Here is a 19,874-nt window from a genome sequence, read left to right on the forward strand (position 1 = left end):
GATATTATAAACTTAACTAGGAACTGTGACGGCTCTAATTCTCAATAAAATACCTATGGTTCAGAGTGATAAAACTAGCAGAGGTCTTTCCATGCATTCACCAGTTGCTTCAAAATACCAAAAACAGTGTTTCCATATATTATGTTACCCTTTTACTAGAAGATGGGCTGGATGATTTAAAGAGTACTACATAAGTAATTTCATAAAAGATTATTACAAAACTCATCAGACACTGCATTTTCAAATTCACTTATTCTCAGTAGCTTGTAAATTATTTTCTATTTATAGTGAGCACATACTTTCTATGTGGGTGTGTATTTTAATTTTTAGTAAAGGGCAGGGGTTCAAAAACTTGCATTAACTTTGAGTGGTTAATCAAGATCTGAAATCTTTAAAGATTTGATGTTTTATTTTTTTCTCCAGGCATTACACACTGATTATGCACACTTTCTTTGCCTTTCCATTAAGCACAGGAACCTTACAAAACAAATTTTAAATGTTTTATTTTGTTTCATTAACAGGGCAGTGTTTAAAGAAAAAAGTGATTCCCACTCACTTTACTGCAATGAGTAACAAGTAAGTCATTAAAATATTTACTTAAGCAGAATTTATTCTATGTTCATGTATCATTTATATTTCAAAACTTTCTTACATGAAACAGTGAAGTGGGCAAATATTGTCATAATCTTATTATCTTACCAAGTAAGTAAATTTTTGTTGGTATTGTGGAAGTTTAGAGGCCTGATAGTTTTCTTTCTCATCTTTGAATATCAGCCACATTAGTGATTTGATTTTTCCCATTGCTCAATGTCTATTAAATACATTTAAGAAATGCAAGAATGAACAACTTAAGATACTGCTATTAGATAAACTTGGTATCCAACATAGTTTTTAGATGTGAAATGTTTTTGGTGTCACCACTTTTGGAGAGTTTTCCCAGGCTGATAAACTAGTTAAATAAGACACTTTAATAATGAAAATTTTAGGTCTGTTTTAAGTTCTACTTCTGAGCAAAAATATTAAAGAAAAGTTCAATTTTGAACTTTCAATTTCAATTTCTTCAATTGTTTTCGAAAAAACAAAAAGGATGGTAAGGGAGTTCACCAATTTATAACTTTCTTTTTAGTTTTAATACAACTTAGGTTAAACAAAGGTCAGATAATTTCTTATCCTTTCAAATTATCAAAATATTTTTATATGAGTTTTTATTATGTAGACTTTTTAGCAGAACAACTTTAGATTTATAGAAAAGTTGACAAGATGGTACAAAGAGTTCCCAAATATCCACACACAGTTATGTGTATTATTTACAAGTTACAGGACTGTGGTACATGTGTCACAGTTAATGAACTAATACTGGTTTATTATTATTAACTAAAGTCCATATATTATAGTTTTTGCCTATGTCCTTTTTGTGTTCCAGGATTGCATTGAGAATAATTACATTACATTTATATATCATGTCTCCTTGGCTATGGCAGTCTTTCAGACTTTCTTTGCTTTGATGACATTTACAGTTTTAAGGAGCATTGAACAAATATTTTGTAGAATGTCTTCCTAATTAGGACTCCCTAATTTTTTTTTCAGGATTGCATTAGATTGGGGTTATTGATTTTGTGGAGAAAGACAACAGACTCAAGCTGTCAATCTCATCACATGAAATCAAAGGCCTATACTAACCATAGGATTTACCACCATTGATGTTCAGCACCTAGCTGACAATGTTTGTCAGTTTTCTCCTCTGTAAAGTCAATCTTCTCAACCCCCACCCCTACTGTCTATACAGTGTTCTTTGAACTGGAATTGCTGTGAATAGTCTGTACTTAAGAGAGTGAGGAATTATGATTCTATTCCTTAAAAGCCAAGTCTCTACATAAATTATTTAAAATTCTACATGGGATATTTTTCTGTCATCTCAGGATTATTAATTTATCCAGCCATTTATTTGTATCAATGTAGAGTAATGGATATGTATCTTAAATTAAACAAGACCACATCATTTTATTTACTTTATTGCCCAAATTTTTATAGATTTGACCATGAAAAACTCTCAGTTGGCTCCTGTACTCTTTTGACAATCCCATCAATGTGTGGGGGTTTGGGGTTTTGTTTTTGTCTTTTGTAGTATTTCAAGATGTTCCAGCTTACCTTGTACATACCCCGTCCTAGACCCAGAATCAGCAATTTCTCTAAGCAGAGAATTACCAAATTTCAAAGAATTACCAAAATTTCCTGTACTCTTATAGGAAAATGGCAGTTGAACCAAGATCCCAGGTCTAATTGTGTTCTTACTATCAGGGCATCATTTCTTTTAGTCTCACTCATTTGACAGAGCAAGGATATATGTGTGTGTGTGTATTATCATGTGTATATATATTTTTTTTCTCCCAGTCAGTGACTAGTCCTTTCATTGTTTTAGGAGGTTTACAGTAGAGCAAAAAATTCAATTTCAATAAATTCTCAAGTTAATTTTCTCTTTAATAAATTGTAACACTGGTTTCATATCTAAAAACACATCACCAAATCAAAAGTCACATAGATTTTTTTGCCTATGTTTTTCCTTGGAGTTTTATAGTATTGTTTTATATTTCATATTATAATGCATTTCGTTTATTTTTTGTGAAAAGTGTGAGATCTTTCATGTGTCTCCAGATAAGATTTTTGGCTTATGAGGTCTAATTTGTTTTTAGCATCATTTGTTGAAAAAAACAGTCATTTCTCCATTGGATTTCCTTTACTCCTTTGCCAAAGATCAGTTTACTACATTGGCATGATTCCATTTATAAGTTACTATCTGTTCCATTTATTGATGTGTGCATTCTTTCCTTAATATCATGATATTTTGATTACAATAGATTTAAATTAAGTCTAGAAATAGGGTACCATCAGTTCTCAAATGTTCTATTCTTTTGGTATTTTTTAGTTACTTGGGAGCTCCTGTTTTTCCATACAAAGTTTAGAATTAGTTTGTGTATCTAAAATACAGCTTGCTTGGATTTTCACTAGGATTATTTTAGATCTATAAATCAATTTAGTTATGATTGCCATCTTTAAAATATTGAGTCCTATCTATGAACATGAAATGACTCTTCATGTGTTTAGATTCTTTTTCATATATTTGTCAGTATAATTTTTTTTCTCCACAGAAATCCTGCACATATTTTGTTAGATATTTATGTACCTACTTTTTGGTATTATTGTAATAGATATACCATTCTAATGCCACTCAAAATATGCTGGAGTAACTTCATTAATTTCAGACAGAACAGACTTTAAAATAAAGAAAACTATCATGTGTAAAGAGAAATATTACAAAGTAGTAAATGGATCAATTCTTCATGCGGACAAGTTGTTCACCCTGCATTTTTTATTGAAGGCTGGCTTTTCATCTGAAACTGACGCAGGCAGACTGGGTCTGAGGACCCAAAGGGGGACCAACAGGACCAACCAAGAGGGTCCTTGGCTTCATGCAAGATGGGTATCAAACATGAGCCAGAAGGAAGTGAGAGTAGAGTTTATTGAAGATACAGAAAGAGCAGATACAAATGGAGCATCTGAGAGACTTAGAAAGGAAAGGAGCATGAGTTCATCCTTACTTGGGGTCAGATGGTTTTTATTGAGGATCATGGTCTGGTGTACATGTCCCCTTACATATCCAGGAACTGGTCAGAGCAAAGATGAGGGTCCAAGTGATATTCCTCACTGCCAGGGGTCTTGGCCTCAAGACCCCTCTCTAGCTCTGTTGGTCTGGAATATGCATATGAGAGCTGCATCTGATCATTCTTACCTTGTCCTTCCTTAGATATAATCTATTCTATAGAAATCATTACCTCCTTGTCTCTTACAAAGAGAACACAGATTATTTGCATTCTGAGGCATGTGTAACGTGGGCTAGGAGTGCAGGTCCTAGCAAGAATAGAAGCAGGAAAAGGAAAAAAAATAGGTTTTTATGGGATACTTCTGTCTTTTATGGGCTTTCCTGTCTCAGAACTATCACAAACAGCATTCTGGACAGCAACATGGCATATGAAGAACTACTAAAAAATTGCTAATTATAAGAATTGAATTAGATTATTATTTGTATATATAATATACAATATTAATAATAATATTTATATATGCATATATATAATTATACATATATGTATATGCTATTAAATAATATTGTATGGATCTAACTTACTTGAAAAATCTTTAGTTCAATGAACAGGAAACCCAGAATAGAATCTTTGCATAAAATCACTTGCTTTTGTTAGAAGTTAGTTAGTACAGGTAGGTAGGTAGGGCCAGGGTCCTCAGCAAGAAAATATGGTGTCAGGACAACTGAGATAAAACAGCACTAACATCCTCCTTTACAACTTAGGATTTTTAAGGATAGGTTGCTTTCAAATCAGAAATGTTCAATAAATCTTGATAGCCAAGTTGACCACCACAATACAGTTACAGTGAAAGAGTAAACAGAGTGTTTTATTAAAAAACCACCACAACAACTTTGGAACACGAATGTGGTTATGAAAATACATTAGCGACGGTAGTACCCAAAATTATCTCTAGAATTATAATTAAATTGAGCTGTGGTAACATTTGTGATCCCAAATGAACATATAAACATTCTACAATTTTCTACTATGTCTGTTGTATATTTCACAATGTAAATTTTAGAAATGTTAGGGAAACCTAAGTTTGGAAACTAGCAAATACACACTGACCAATTCCATCTGAAAGAAAGCAAAGCACATTGTTCTGAAATTGAGTTACTATCTTGCATTTCCTCAGTGCAATGTGAAGGGTTTGGATTGTTTCCTACATACCCAATACAGAATAATGCATTTAAAGCAAAAAAGGGATGCACACAATAAAGGCTCCTTTGCCCCCCACACAAAGAGTACAGAGAGGCCTTTGTAAGAGATTCAGGTCATAATGAAAGAATGAAGAGCCCTACAAAATGTAGCTCAAATTGAGCTCTTTGCTTTCTTATAAATGAATCTGGAAAACTTCCCAGATTATTACTGCTTTTATAAAGGCAATATCTCTTTGAATGGTATGCCTGAAAATGGAGTGAAAATGAAAGAGCTTAGTCTTATCATCAATGCAGAGACTGCGGACTTTGATTTTTTTCTAGTGTTGCTTAAGTATTTTCAAGATTGTTTGCACCTTTGTTGATCCACCTGCAAAACTTGATATTTTACTCAACACACATACTTAAAAGACTCATTATTCCAAATAGACCAGTAAAAGAAGAGAACTTTATACTTCTTACTCAAATCTAAAAATAACAGAATGGGTTATACAAAAAGAGTTACATAAGTCTTTAAAACATCGCATTTTAAAAAACAAAGGAAAATTATTATCATTGGCTTTTAACCCTAAATTTGATTTCACCTTTTCCCTTTATTTAGCTTTAGTAAGAAAATGATCATCTGCTAATTTGTTTTTATAATTCATATCTCCCACAGAAATTTTAATTAATGCATAAGACATAAGCAAAGAAATTTAGAAACAAGCAAATTTGTTTGGTGTTTAAATTTGGAGGTCATGCATTAAAATAAATCCCTAAAACCTTAGTGACATTCTTTGCTTTAATTTTTTACTTTTGGCTAGGTTATACTATAAATATTTTTGGATCATTCCCATTACATATATAGGCCAACAGTTACAATAAAAAAAAAATTCTGAAATTCAGCCTCATAAGATTCCTGAATGAGAAAAATTATTTACTTTGCCAAAAGTATTACGCTGGTTTTTGTTTGTTAGTTTGGCTTTGCTTAAAAAAAAATGGTTATCTCTATCTGAACTTCCTTCTGTTAAAAGCATTAAAGGAAGTCATCTCCCTCCTGAAGTGATTCAGACACCTGAAAATGAAATGTAGTTATTTTGTTCTACTAAGTGAGACACTAGAATTACACTGGCTCCAGGCAAGTTGGAGAACAGGAGGCTTGCCTTGAGGATACATACTAATTTAGGCTTGCCTCCTGTGGCCAGTGGTTCACTTCCTCCTGACAGAAAATCTATGTAAAGCTCCCAGGAATACAAACTCTTTGGATTAAGTTTAGAATCCAGACTTTTCATTGAAGACCAGAGATGTGATTAAACAAAAACTAAAAGGTACATAAGATACATGGAAAAGGAAAGCATTAGAACCATGACACATAATGATTCATTTGCTCTTTAAGTAAATTGTTTAGCATGTATCTGTAATAAAATGATCTTATGAGAAATATTATCTTAGTTCCCGACGTTCATATTTATTTTGTTTTAATTGGGGTTCTTGGGTCGCTCAGTCAGTTAAATGTCTACCCTCAGCTCAGGAGATGATCTTGGGGTCCTGGGAGAGAGTCCCGCATAGGGCTCCCTGTTCAGCAGGGAGTTTGCTTCTCCCTCTCCCTTTGTCTCTGCTCATGCTCTCTCTGTCTTGCTCTTTCTCTGTCTCTCAAGTGAACAAATAAAATCTTTATATTTTTTAAATTTAAAATGCCTTTTTCTATGATTTCCAGAAAGTCATGTCACTGAAATTTACTAGTCTTTCAAACTTCGAAAGAAAACATTCATTGTTCCCAGTGAAACATCTAGGAAAATATATTAAGTGAGAATATATGATGTTACACCCATGCAATGAAATGTTAAAGACATATACTTGAACTGATCATCTACAGAAAAATATAATGCAGTCCTTAAACTGTATACATTTGATTAAAAATTTTTAAAAAGTGTTAGAAATTAGGGAAATCAATACGAAATACCTATTTCTAGTTAGAATCTTTTACAAAATCCCAGTGTTTAATCTTGCTCATTTTGTTGATCACATTTTGATAGATGTAATAAATGTATGCATGTTGAACCTTTACTAATTTATTCTGTTTTAAAATTGTCCTATTTGGAAGAGTGATGTTCTAAGTAATGATATCATTGTATCAGCTAATAGTGATTAATCAAAACTTTGACATTATTCCCAGAAATTCTATTTTAGTGTTAATTCTTCCAGTAACTATGAAAATATTAATATTTTTATTGTAATAAGATACTTTGTAAATACTCTAATGTTTAAGTCAACAAAACAGGAAATAAAAAATGAGTATTTTTAAAAAATCAAACCAATGATTCATTATTTTTTAGTAAACATAAGAGAACTAAAAGAAGGAAAATAAGTATACTGATATAAAAGAAAACCTGTATTTTATAATGCAATTTTAAGCATTATATTATTGGTATAGTAGATAGTTTCACAGAAGTAGTAGAACTATAGTATGGGAATTCCATTTTTGAATGTATATAATACCAAGTTAAGAAAGATAGCTTGGAAGAACAAAACAATAAGTAAATGAAGGTAAAGAAATACAGTACATTAAAAATTATATCAGCACTTGGGAAAAGTCCCAAAGGAAGCTCAAATGCCTCCAGTTGGAAAACAATTTATAGTCTATCAATATGTAAGTAAGAATGTTTCAATCTTACATCTTTGCAAGCTGTGGAAAACAAGAGTACACTTACGGAACAAGAATTAATCACGTTGCTATTTAGCTATTATTTTTGTCTGTAATAGGATTCTATAATGTATTATAAATGGCCTGAGGATTAAGTTTGATTTAGATGTTTTCAGATTTCATTTGTATTGTTTTCTTCTACAAACCAAAAATCACCATTTTATTATTTGACCTTTTCTAATTTCCTCCTGAATAATTTTGTTTTAAATTTTCTCAAAATAAATCTAAACCTACTTTCTTCAATTGATTATTTGTTACTATATACTAACTTTAGGTGTTCAAAACAGCTTCCAATCTATTCTTTTACCCCATAAAACCTCCTCACACCTGAAGACAACATTTTATAGTAATAATTTTGTACTGTGCACCAACACCCTTAAAATAAAAAAAAAAAGTTAGTTAAAATATACTAACAAAGCCAATAAGCATATATTTTACTCCATTAGTGATTACATATATCTCCTAACATTATAATAATATATCACCTGTATTGGTAAGAAAAAACACCATGCAACTTCAGATATAATGTTAGGGAAAAAGTTTTTCTCATGAAAACACTTAGAAAAGCTGTATAAAACTGAGTACTTTTCTTTTTTTTTTAATTTTTTTTTTGGATATTTTATTTATTCATTTGAGAGAGAGAGAGCAAAAGGAAGGGGAGAGGGAGAGGGAGAAGCAGACTCTCTGCTGAGCAGGGAGCCCGATGCAGGACTCGATCCCAGGACCCTGGGATCACGACCTGAGCCGAAGGCAGACACTTAACAGTCTGAGCCACCCAGGCGTCCCCAAACTTTTCAATGCATACTGAATCTTAAGAAACAAGTAAAAATACTAATGAAATACTAATGAACACCGAATGAAGAAGGAACTCAAAATCATAGATTTTGCAGCCACATTAACCTATATACTCCATTTTAAAACACAGGCCCAGGATGCATAGTAAAAGGCAAAAAAATCACTGTATAAAAGCAATTCAGATCTAATGTATAGACATAGAAATGTAGAGTAGATAAGTAAGATACATAAAAGGAAACTTGTAAATTGTTAGAAAAATCTAAAGAATGTACAAATAATATTATACAGAAAGAAAATAAACAAACAAACATGGCAATGTGAAAGACAGATTGCACATCAGAAATAAGGATCTTAAAGAAAGGCTTGAGATAATGCGAAAGATGCTACAATTAAGCAGAAATTGGCCAGGAACTCTCTAGAAATGTCAGAAGATGCAGTTGTTTGAAAAAATAAGTTCAACAAGTTCAGGATGGAATAAAAAAAAAATAACTAGACATTTTGTAAAGATTCTGCACGGAATGTCAAAAGAACTCAAAAATAACCACAGAGAAAAGACAGAGTATCTTTAAGTGTTAAACTGCAATTGATATCAACCTTCTCAACAGAAAAACACAAGTCCAAAGAAAAAAGAATGGGGGACTATAACCATTGAACGAAGAAATATTTACCAACATAATTAACCAACATAATTATTAATAACCAATGACAGATACTTAAGTGAAAGAACTACTGTAATTATAGGATATCCTCCAGGAGTAAAATAATATAGTCTGGAAAAAAGTAGTGAAATATTAAGAACAGTTCTGAGCCACTAAGCTGGTGAACATAGGTGCATGCCTAAGTAAACATCCATTAAAAAATAATATCGGCTTCTCTAGTTTTAACAATTCTAAAGTTGTCTTATTCAGCATGAGTGTATTGTATTGAATAATTTTTTTATTTAGTTAAATCAAGTGCAGCTCTAAGTATTGAGAGAGTTATCTATAAAGAACACTGAACATTAAAAAATGATATGGGAGTGACTAATCACAAGAAGAGAAGCAAAGGAATAAAATTAACTTTGTAAATCCAATAAAAAAGGATTTGGGGTCCAAATAAGGAAAAAAAAAATAATAGAAAGAAATGTGGTAAGTAGAAAGTACCAAAAGATGAAAGAATACGTCACAATATACTAGTTATTGATAAAATGATAAGAGATTTAACACACAAGATTAAAAACAAAAATGTTAAATGTTTAAAAAATAAAAGTAGAGAGGCACCTGGGTGGCTCAGTCATTAATGGTCTGCCTTCGGCTCAAGTCATGATCCCAGGGTCCTGGGATCAAACCCTGAGTTGGCCTCCCTACCCAGAGGGAAACCTGCTTCTCCCTTTCCCACTCCCCCATTTGTGCTCCCTCTCTCGCTGTCTCACTCTCTGTCAAATAAATAAATAAATAAATCTTAAAAAAATAGAAGTAGAGTCTTTAAGAGAAATTCATAAATATAATATTCATAGAGATTGAAAATATTGGAAGAAGAGAAATGTATACCTAGAAAACTTAGGTCAAAATGAAGTTTGTGTAACTTTGATATATAACATTATAAAATAAAACTGTCTTTGAACAAAGATATTATAAGTAAATAAATATATTTAATAAAGATAAAAATTTCTTATAAATATATGGTCATCAATTGAAAAAAATCATGTCCAAAATCACTATTAGTATTTTTATTCCATTCTAAACATAATTGATACTGTAGTATCAAACAAACAAAAATAATAAGTATACAAACATTTGACAAATTGAAAAATTCTAGTTCACCTGTATGTATATATACATATATATGTAAACATAGTGACAGAAAGAATTTTTAAAAACTGAAAAATATTAAATTCAAAAAGGAAAGACAAAACTAATTTGAAGTTTAAAGTTATACAATGGGAATTAGATAATTCTTACACAAAAATAATAATAAAATTACTAAATATCAAAACTTGTGTGGAAGAGCTAAGAAAATAATAATTAGTGTGGATATTCTAGAGATCATTTCAAACAAGGGGAAATAAAAAATTAAAAATAAACAACTTGAGCACAAAATTCAAGAAGATAAAGTAAATTATTGTAAACCCAAATAAGGACATACACAGTATAAGAAAAGAAGTAGAAGGAAACAAAACAAAAATACGATCAATGAAGCAAAAAGCACCTTCATAGAACACACTGATCTGATAGAAACTAAACTCACTATTTAAGATAAAAAAAAAACAGGGAATTCCTGGGTGGCTTAGTCAGTTAAGCATCTGCCTTCAGCTCAGGTCATACCAGGACCCTGGGATCATGCCCCTCATCAGGCTCCCTGCTCAGCCAGCCTGAAATCTGCTTCTCCCTTTCCTTCTGCCCCTCTCCCCTGCTTGTGCTCTTTCTCTCTCAAGTAAATAAAATCTTTAAAAAATAACAGTAATAAGAGAAAAAAAACAGTGTCCCAATAAATATTAGGGGGAAAAATGACATATAGTGAACAATAGGGAAAAAAGATATTGTAGAAAAAATGAATACTTTCCCATGATGGCTTTAAATATGGGCACTTCTCCAGGAAAATGTGACTTAGCAATACTGATAATATAGTTTATTGAAATCTGAACACACTTAAAAACTTTCATTGTGAGCAGTTAAAATCTACCCACCTTCCAAAAAAAAAAAAACCCCAAAAATGAACTATTTTTAAGTATTTTTAAAGAGGTTAATGCTCATGTTTCAAGAAAAGGCAATTTTATTTCTGATAATAGTTTTAAAAATTTTAAGGAATCAGAAAAAATGTTCAAAATCACATTTTGATAACATTATATTCAATAGAGTAAATAAAAATTAAAATATTAAAAAGTTCTTAGTGTTAAAAATCAAGAAGAATTTGGGCTTATTTCAGAAATACAAAAATTATTAACTTTAGAATAATTATTGATGCAGTCATTAATGTAATAGATTTAGAAAGCAGAGGCCATGAAACACCTCAATGTACAAAAAGCATTTCATAGTATTCTACATCAATTTATTATACTTTTCACACAACTAATAGTATTGTAGTAAATCTCCAAAAAGCCCTATAATAGTAATGGTAAATTCTAAAAATTTTCTTTTTAAAATGAAACCCCAAAATATTGTCATGATTTGTTCAACTGGACTAGATTCCTTCACTAGCAGCATATCTGGAGAAAAAAAAAAATTTACACTGAGTTACATGGAATAATCAAAATTGATATTATTTGCAAATTTGTTATCATGTACATTGACTATCAAAATAAATCTAGAATTCAGAATTAGAAATTTTAAGAGAATTCAATAGGGCTTCTAAATAAACTATAAGGGAATGCAATTTTGTATCAGTTCTATACAAAAACAAATAATCAAAAATTGAAATTTTATGTAATCCTATTCACAATAGCAAGTAACAATATACATTGAAGAAATACAGACTATTCTACAGTTATAAGAAGAAATACTTTAAGGTTGGCAGCTTCCTTCACACATATTTAGAATAACAGCGTAATTCTTTATAAAGACCGAAGAGGTTACTTGGCAAACTATTCCTCAAATCCACCTGAGTAAATTTACCAAGGAATCCAAGATTATTTTGAAGGATAAAAGCAATAAATGCACATGTGGACAATGACATATTATAATTATGTACTAATTTGTTGTGTTCTATCAGCCTAGTAATAAAAAATAAACCAAAGAAATAAAAATCAGAGACAGGAAATAAATATGTATGAGCTTGGTATATTATAAAAATATCATTAGATGTCAGTAGAAAAAGGTTAACTTTTTAATAAATGGTTCCAGAAGAAGTAGTTCTCCTAATGAGAATATATGTACATATAGCCTGAATACTATGCCTGATCTATCACCCTATATATCTATCACCATTAATAAATTTCATATACATATATATTTGGAATGTATGACAGATTAGCACAAAAATTCTAAATATATTAAAATGTAAATATAAAAAAGAAAATAATTTTAAATAGAAATAAGGGAAAATATATACTTTTTAAATTTAAAATTAATAATTCTTGAACTACACATACACATCACATAGTTCAGTGAAATAAACATCCTTACACATTATGTACAGCAATATTATTAACAAAGTCAAGATAAATCTCAGACTGAGTCAATGTGTTTGCAAAATTTCAAACACAAAAATATTAATTATGATACAATTATAAAATATCAACCAGTCAAGGAACACCACACACATTCCAGTTGAAATATGGACACTGTATTGGAACAAGCAATTCAAATTCCAAAAGTGGAATTCCAAATTGTTAATATATATATGAAATCAAGCATAAAACCACAATTGCTAGGGAAATGCTAATTTTAAAAAAATGAACTTTATTTATTTATTTATTTATTAAGATTTTATTCATTTATATGAGAAAGAGAGTGAGTGAGCTGAGCAGGGAGCCCAGCACAGAACTTGATCCCAGAACCCTGGGATCATGGCCAGAGCCAAAAGCAGACACTCAACTTATTGAGCCACTCAGGTGCCCAAAATATGAATTTTACTGTACACCTGGAATTAATGTAACATTGTGTGTCAACTATACTTAAGTTTTTAAAAACATTTATTTATTTTAGAGAGGGGGAGGGACACCCGGGCAGAGAAAATCTCAAATAGATTCCTGCTGAGCATAGAGCTCAACAGGAGGCTCCATCTCCTGACCCTGAGATCATGCCCTGAGTCAAAATTAGAGGATTTGGATTCTCAACTAACCAGGCCACTCAGGTGCCCCTCAATGAAATTGTTTTAATTAATTTTAAAAATTTTATATATATGAGAATAGCAAAAATTAATGAGTTATGACGTTAATTGTTGGTGATTACTGCTGAGAATGTCAGCTGTTATGTGTAATTAGGGAGCAATTTGGCAATATCTGGAAAATTTGACCACAGTCATCTTATGAGATCTATTAATTTTACATCTAATTATCCACAGTGGAGAAACTCTCTCACATATACATAAAGGTATCCATAACAATGAGGTTTATATTGAAAAAAAAAGTATGGAAAAAAATGTGTTCTTAATTTTTGAGTCAGTGAAATATATCTACGTGTATTAATGTGAGTTGTATTTCATAAATTAGCATCGTACAATAACTGGCATTTGTAAAAAGACTATAAAATTTCATAGCGTCTGATAGAAATTTTATAAATTTAAAATACAGTAACAGTGGTATATGGTATGGATAGGTATTTTCATATTAAATAAATACAGAAATGTTAATTGGGAGAAATTTGGCACTTCAGAATAATAATCATGTTGGAAAGGGAAAGGGGGATTGGTAGCCTACATAACGACTATAACGTTCATAATTGTTCAGATATAACTGAGAAAGAAAGAGAGAGAGCATATGCATTTGTCACATCTCTTTTGAGGTTTCTACATATTTGATATATTTCACAATCTGAAAAAATACCAAAATATAATTGCACACATTCTTCAGATTGCTATATTCTTTGGTTACTATCTTACGTATACTGTTCTTTTAAAATAAAAGAAAGGAAAACATTATAAAAACAAATCAGTGAAATTATTCCACAAAACTAAATATGATATTGAGAACATAAATTCCTAGACATGAAGATCTTAATGTCAAAAGTCCAAAAAATTCAATTTCAAAAATTGACTTCACACAGCTCCAAGATATTCCCTAATATATTAAAACCATCTTGATGCCACTTACAGGAACTAATTAAATAATTTTAATATATCTAATTCTTTCTCCCCAAATGGAGGAAACACCTCCTCACATTTTGCTTTGTAATGAACTTTACAACAAAGTGAAGAGTTGAAAAACAAAGCAAAGATAAGGCAAGGTGCTGAATGTTGTTTTGCATAGGTAATTTTATAGGCAATTTCATGTTAACTGAGAAATGAGCTATTGAAAAATAGGTATGGAATCTGATATTTTTTTATGTTTAATTGAAGACTGACTTCTGGATATTAAAAGAAATATGAGATATGTTGAAGAATGTAACCATCTGCTATTGAAAATCTAACTTTGCTTGGTAATTTCCTGGTGTCAGTGTCTCTGGTGATATACTAAATTATAGGAGATCTGAAGTATGGAGATTTAACAACTCTCTAATTAAAACGGCAGCATTTGTGCAACAGATGAAGACTATTTCAGAATAAATTAATATCAATAAAAACCAAGAAACTAGCCTGGGTGTTTTGTGGGAAGCTGCCAGAGCAGTCATGAGGGGTAGAATAATTTGCTTCTTGGCAACAGCAGCACAAAAAGTATACATTGAGTACCAGTGTCAATTAGAAGAAGTTAATGAGATGTAAAAAGCAACATAATAAAACAGGTATCCTAGGACCCTCCAACTTTTGATTAGATTGAGAGAAACTAAATTCTTCGTGGTGAATAACACAGACAATGTGTTAAAGCTTAATGAACAAAAGCACTATGAAAGGGAAGTAAATTTTAAAAATTACTTACATATGGTCAGAATGCAAAAAGTAGGAAATATATTTAATAAGAATAATTTTCTGCTTAAATGTTAAATATGAAAAATATTTTGGAATTTTTGGCATATAGTAAATTCTTGCATGTTGAAAATTCTCTGGAAAGAACGTTCCTGCATGAATGAATATGCTATGGATTGAAAGATAACTTTATTTCTTCTCAGACTTTGTGAAATACAGGAATCTATTGAATAATTAAGTTTCAAAAACATTACATGAAATGAGTTTGTAAATTTACAAATTTTGCTTATTGTAAGGGGATAGATTGAAATTAAATATGAATCTCATACAATATTTTTAAAAAGTTTTAAATTTAAGATGCATCAAGTAATTTAATTTACTTAATACTGTATAGTGTTTCTTTCATAGGATTTTATGATAAATATTTTAAATTGAATACATGTAAATAAAATCAGCAACTAATACATAATCAGTAGCAAAGTTTTAAAGATTACCATTGAAAATTGTCATAGCAAGCCCTGACAGCAAGGAGTTTACCATATTTTTTTTCAAGTTATAGCTGAAAGCATGTTACAAGTTTGTAAAGGTTAGATAGAACCTAGATCTACTGTTCTCTCATTCTTCTGCTTAAAGATAAGGTCTTTTAAAATAATGCACACGGGTCTTTCCATCTTGGTAGCAGAGTAGGTCAAAGCACAAAAGTTCTCAGGCAGAAAGAATTATGCATCAATCTTCAGAATAAAAATGGAAATCCAGTGTAAAGTCCCCAGAATTTGAGAGTGATTTTTCCTTAAAGGATCTGCTAATTAAAAGTTAAAAAGTCAGTCAAGTTATGGAATGAATAAGTCACATGAATAAAAGGGCAAAACATAAAGAATATAGTCAATAATAATATAATAATGTTGTATAGTGATAGTGACTACACTTGTGGTTGGGATAGTACACTGTCTATACTTGTGGGATCACTATGTTGTATACCTGAAACTAATAAAACATTATGTGTCAAGAACATTCAAATTAAAAAAAAAAAAAAAAAGAGGCTAAGCAAATCTTTCCATACCCTATGGAACTAGGGAGACAAAATTTGGAATCTCAGGCATGTGAAAGCAGGACCATAATCCACTATATCCTAATGGTAGGAAAAAACTAGAATAGTTTTGTCAATTATTCCAGTACAACCTCAAATGACCTCAATCCCTCACATTGGATTAAGGTAAATAATGACTACTAATATTCCTAGTTTACTGACACATGTAAATCCTTTCTAAAAGAAGGTAAGTCATTTTTTAAGATAAATCATTTTAAATGTTATACTATATTTATAATTTTTCTATTGGTATGCAAGATAGACTGTTAAGATAGAAAATTATAGACTGGAATGAATTTATTAGAAAAGGAGAGAGATGAAAATTAATGATGTCCACATATATGTCAAGCAGTTAAACGGTGTTTTATTCCAAAAAAAGTAAAAGAAACTAAAGAATAGAGATCAGGAAAGAAAATGATAAAATTAAAAAACAATTAAACAATTTCATTTTTCTGCATGTGGCTGTCCAATTTTCCCAGCACCATTTATTGAAGAGGCTGTCTTTTTTCCATTGGACATTCTTTCCTGCTTTGTCGAAGATTAGTTGACTGTAGAGTTGAGGGTCTATTTCTGGACTCTCTATTCTGTTCCATTGATCTATGTGTCTGTTTTTGTGAAATTGGACCATTTCCTTACACCACACACAAAAATAGACTCAAAATGGATAAAGGACTCAATGTGCGAAAGGAATCCATCAAAATCCTTGAGGAGAACACAGGCAGCAACCTCTTCGACCTCTGCCGCAGCAACATCTTCCTAGGAACAACGCCAAAGGCAAGGGAAGCAAGGGCAAAAATGAACTATTGGGATTTCATCAAGATCAAAAGCTTTTGCACAGCAAAGGAAACAGTTAAAATCAAAAGACAACTGACAGAATGGGAGAAGATATTTGCAAACGACATATCAGATAAAGGACTAGTGTCCAGAATCTATAAAGAACTTAGCAAACTCAACACCCAAAGAACAAATAATCCAATCAAGAAATGGGCAGAGGACATGAACAGACATTTCTGCAAAGAAGACATCCAGATGGCCAACAGACACATGAAAAAGTGCTCCATATCACTCGGCATCAGGGAAATACAAATCAAAACCACAATGAGATATCACCTCACACCAATCAGAATGGCTAAAATCAACAAGTCAGGAAATGACAGATGCTGGCGAGGATGCGGAGAAAGGGGAACTCTCCTACACTGTTGGTGGGAATGCAAGCTGGTGCAGCCACTCTGGAAAACAGCATGGAGGTTCCTCAAAATGTTGAAAATAGAACTGCCCTATGACCCAGCAATTGCACTACTGCGTATTTACCCTAAAGATACAAACGTAGTGATCCAAAGGGGCACGTGCACCCGAATGTTTATAGCAGCAATGTCCACAATAGCCAAACTATGGAAAGAACCTAGATGTCCATCAACAGATGAATGGATCAAGAAGATGTCGTATATATACACAATGGAATACTATGCAGCCATCAAAAGAAATGAATTCTTGCCATTTGCGACAACATGGATGGAACTAGAGCATATCATGCTTAGTGAAATAAGTCAAGCAGAGAAAGACAACTATCATATGATCTCCCTGATATGAGGAAGTGGTGATGCAACATGGGGGCTTAAGTGGGTAGGAGAAGAATAAATGAAACAAGATGGGATTGGGAGGGAGACAAACCATAAGTGACTCTTAATCTCACAAAACAAACTGAGGGTTGCTGGGGGGTGGGGGTTTGGGAGAAGGGGGTGGGATTATGGACACTGGGAAGGGTATGTGCTTTGGTGAGTGCTGTGAAGTGTGTAAACCTGGTGATTCACAGACCTGTACCCCTGGGGATAAAAACATATGTTTATAAAAAATAAAAAATTAAAAAAACAAAAAACAAAAAACAATTAAACAAACACATAATATGAAGATCAATAGCGATAATAGGGGTACCTGGGTGGCTCAGGTCAGATCTGTTTCATCTAACCTTTACAAACTTGTAACATGCTTTCAGTTATATCTTGAAAAAAAATAGGATCCTGGGGTCTTAGGATCTAGCCCTGCATCAGGACTCCCTGCTCTGTAGGGAGTCTGCTTCTCCCTTTCACCTCAGCCCTTTCCCCTGCTTGTGCTCTCTGTCTCTCTCAAATGAATTAATAAAATATTTTAAAAAATAGTGATAATTGATGTTTCTTCATAAAATAGCAATGAAACTGAGAAATTCATAAGCTCTGGCTAGAGTAATCAAGAGAAATTGTAAGATCTGTTACAGAAATTGTGGTATTGGGGTACCTGGGTGGCTCAGTGGGTTAAGCCTCTGCCTTCAGCTCAGGTCATGATCCCAGGATCCTGAAATCGAACCCCACATCAGGCTCTCTGCTCAGCGGGGAGCCTGCTTCCCCCTCTCTCTGCCTGTATCTCTGCCTACTTGTGATCTCTGTCTGTCAAATAAATAATAAAATATTAAAAAAAAAAAAGAAAGAAATTGTGGTACCAAACTGTCCCCACCCCACCAAAATAGCTTTTATTTCTGTAAGTAATATATATTTTACTACAATTATACCATATCATAACTGTATGTTAAGAGAATAAAGGGATATGATCCTTACTATGTTGTTAAAAAAATATCAGGGACCAAAGTTTGTTACCTATTCTATTTTTTTTTCTTAAAACATATATAAAAACTCTTTTGAGTTTGTGATTTCAAACAATTAAATTAAACTAAATTAAAGAATGAAAACTATGATATGCTTAAAAGCCTGGTTAACAGTTAATCACTGGAATATGATTATTTCAGTGGAATACAATTTATCAAGTTAAGATATTGATAGCTAACTGTTGGCCATATACTAGCATACACTGGTTTGTCAAAATCTCTGATATTACTAAAACTTAAATCACAAAAAATTATGAAAAAACTGAATTTAAAATATTTAAATTTTAATATAATGTTGATTTTTGTTCTGAGTATACTTTTTAATACCAGTGAGCTCATCATAGTTAAAACAGAGAACAAAAATGTATGTACTCATTTACCCAATGACTACATGAATTTTTGTAACAGTATTTCTCACTAATACTGTATTTTTTATGTAATATAACTTTGAACTAGGCAGCAAGTTCCTTAAGAAGAGAGAATTGTTGTTTGTTTGTTTGTTTGTTTGTTTAAGATTTTATTTATTTATTTGACAGAGAGAGATCACAAGTAGGCAGAGAGGCAGGCAGAGAGAGAGAGAGAGAGAGAGGAGGAAGCAGGCTCCCTGCTGAGCAGAGAGCCCGATGCGGGACTCAATCCCAGGACCCTGAGATCATGACCTGAGCCGAAGGCAGCGGCTTAACCCACTGAGCCACCCAGGCTCCCATGTTGTTTGTTTTTATGATACATAACATCTCAGGTTACTGCACATATAAATAGGTATATTGCTTGCATTTATTGGCACGGATGTGTAAATAATTGTCAAAAATTTAACTAACTTACTTCATGGGGTTGCTGCCTTGGCATCTATTTTGTTTGGCCAATGGCCTATACGGACCTTAGTCACTAGCTCCTCATGCCATGACATGCCCTGACAATAGCCCACAGATTCACAAGACAATGCAATATGATTTTTCCAATAGCTCTTGCAATCGGTAGTCTCACCTGTCTCCCAGCACTTCTATGGCTTACAGACCCCCTAGATAACACTTGTTTAAAGCTTACCAAAACCTTCCTCTTTTTGTTTTGAATTCACTAATCTGGTCCTAGCCCGGGAACCCCAAAACTTTCCCCCCATGAATCCTAATAAAATTATGTGCCACAGGTCCTTCCTCTCTTGTTTTTACTCTGTCTTGACTTCCCCATGTGGCCACTGGAGGCATGCAGTGTACTTCCTTCAGGACCTGTAACAAATTTCTCTATTTCGATTTCTCTAAAGGTCTGTTGAAACAGGCTCATCAACTGGCACCCTGTGCTCCACTTAGCAAATGGTAATTTTTTTTTTTTTAAGATTTTATTTATTCATTTGACACAGAGAGATCACAAGTAGGCAGAGAGGCAGGCAGAGAGAGAGAGAGGA

Source organism: Mustela erminea, chromosome 15 (assembly GCF_009829155.1).
Source record: "Mustela erminea isolate mMusErm1 chromosome 15, mMusErm1.Pri, whole genome shotgun sequence".
Classification (NCBI taxonomy): domain Eukaryota; kingdom Metazoa; phylum Chordata; class Mammalia; order Carnivora; family Mustelidae; genus Mustela; species Mustela erminea.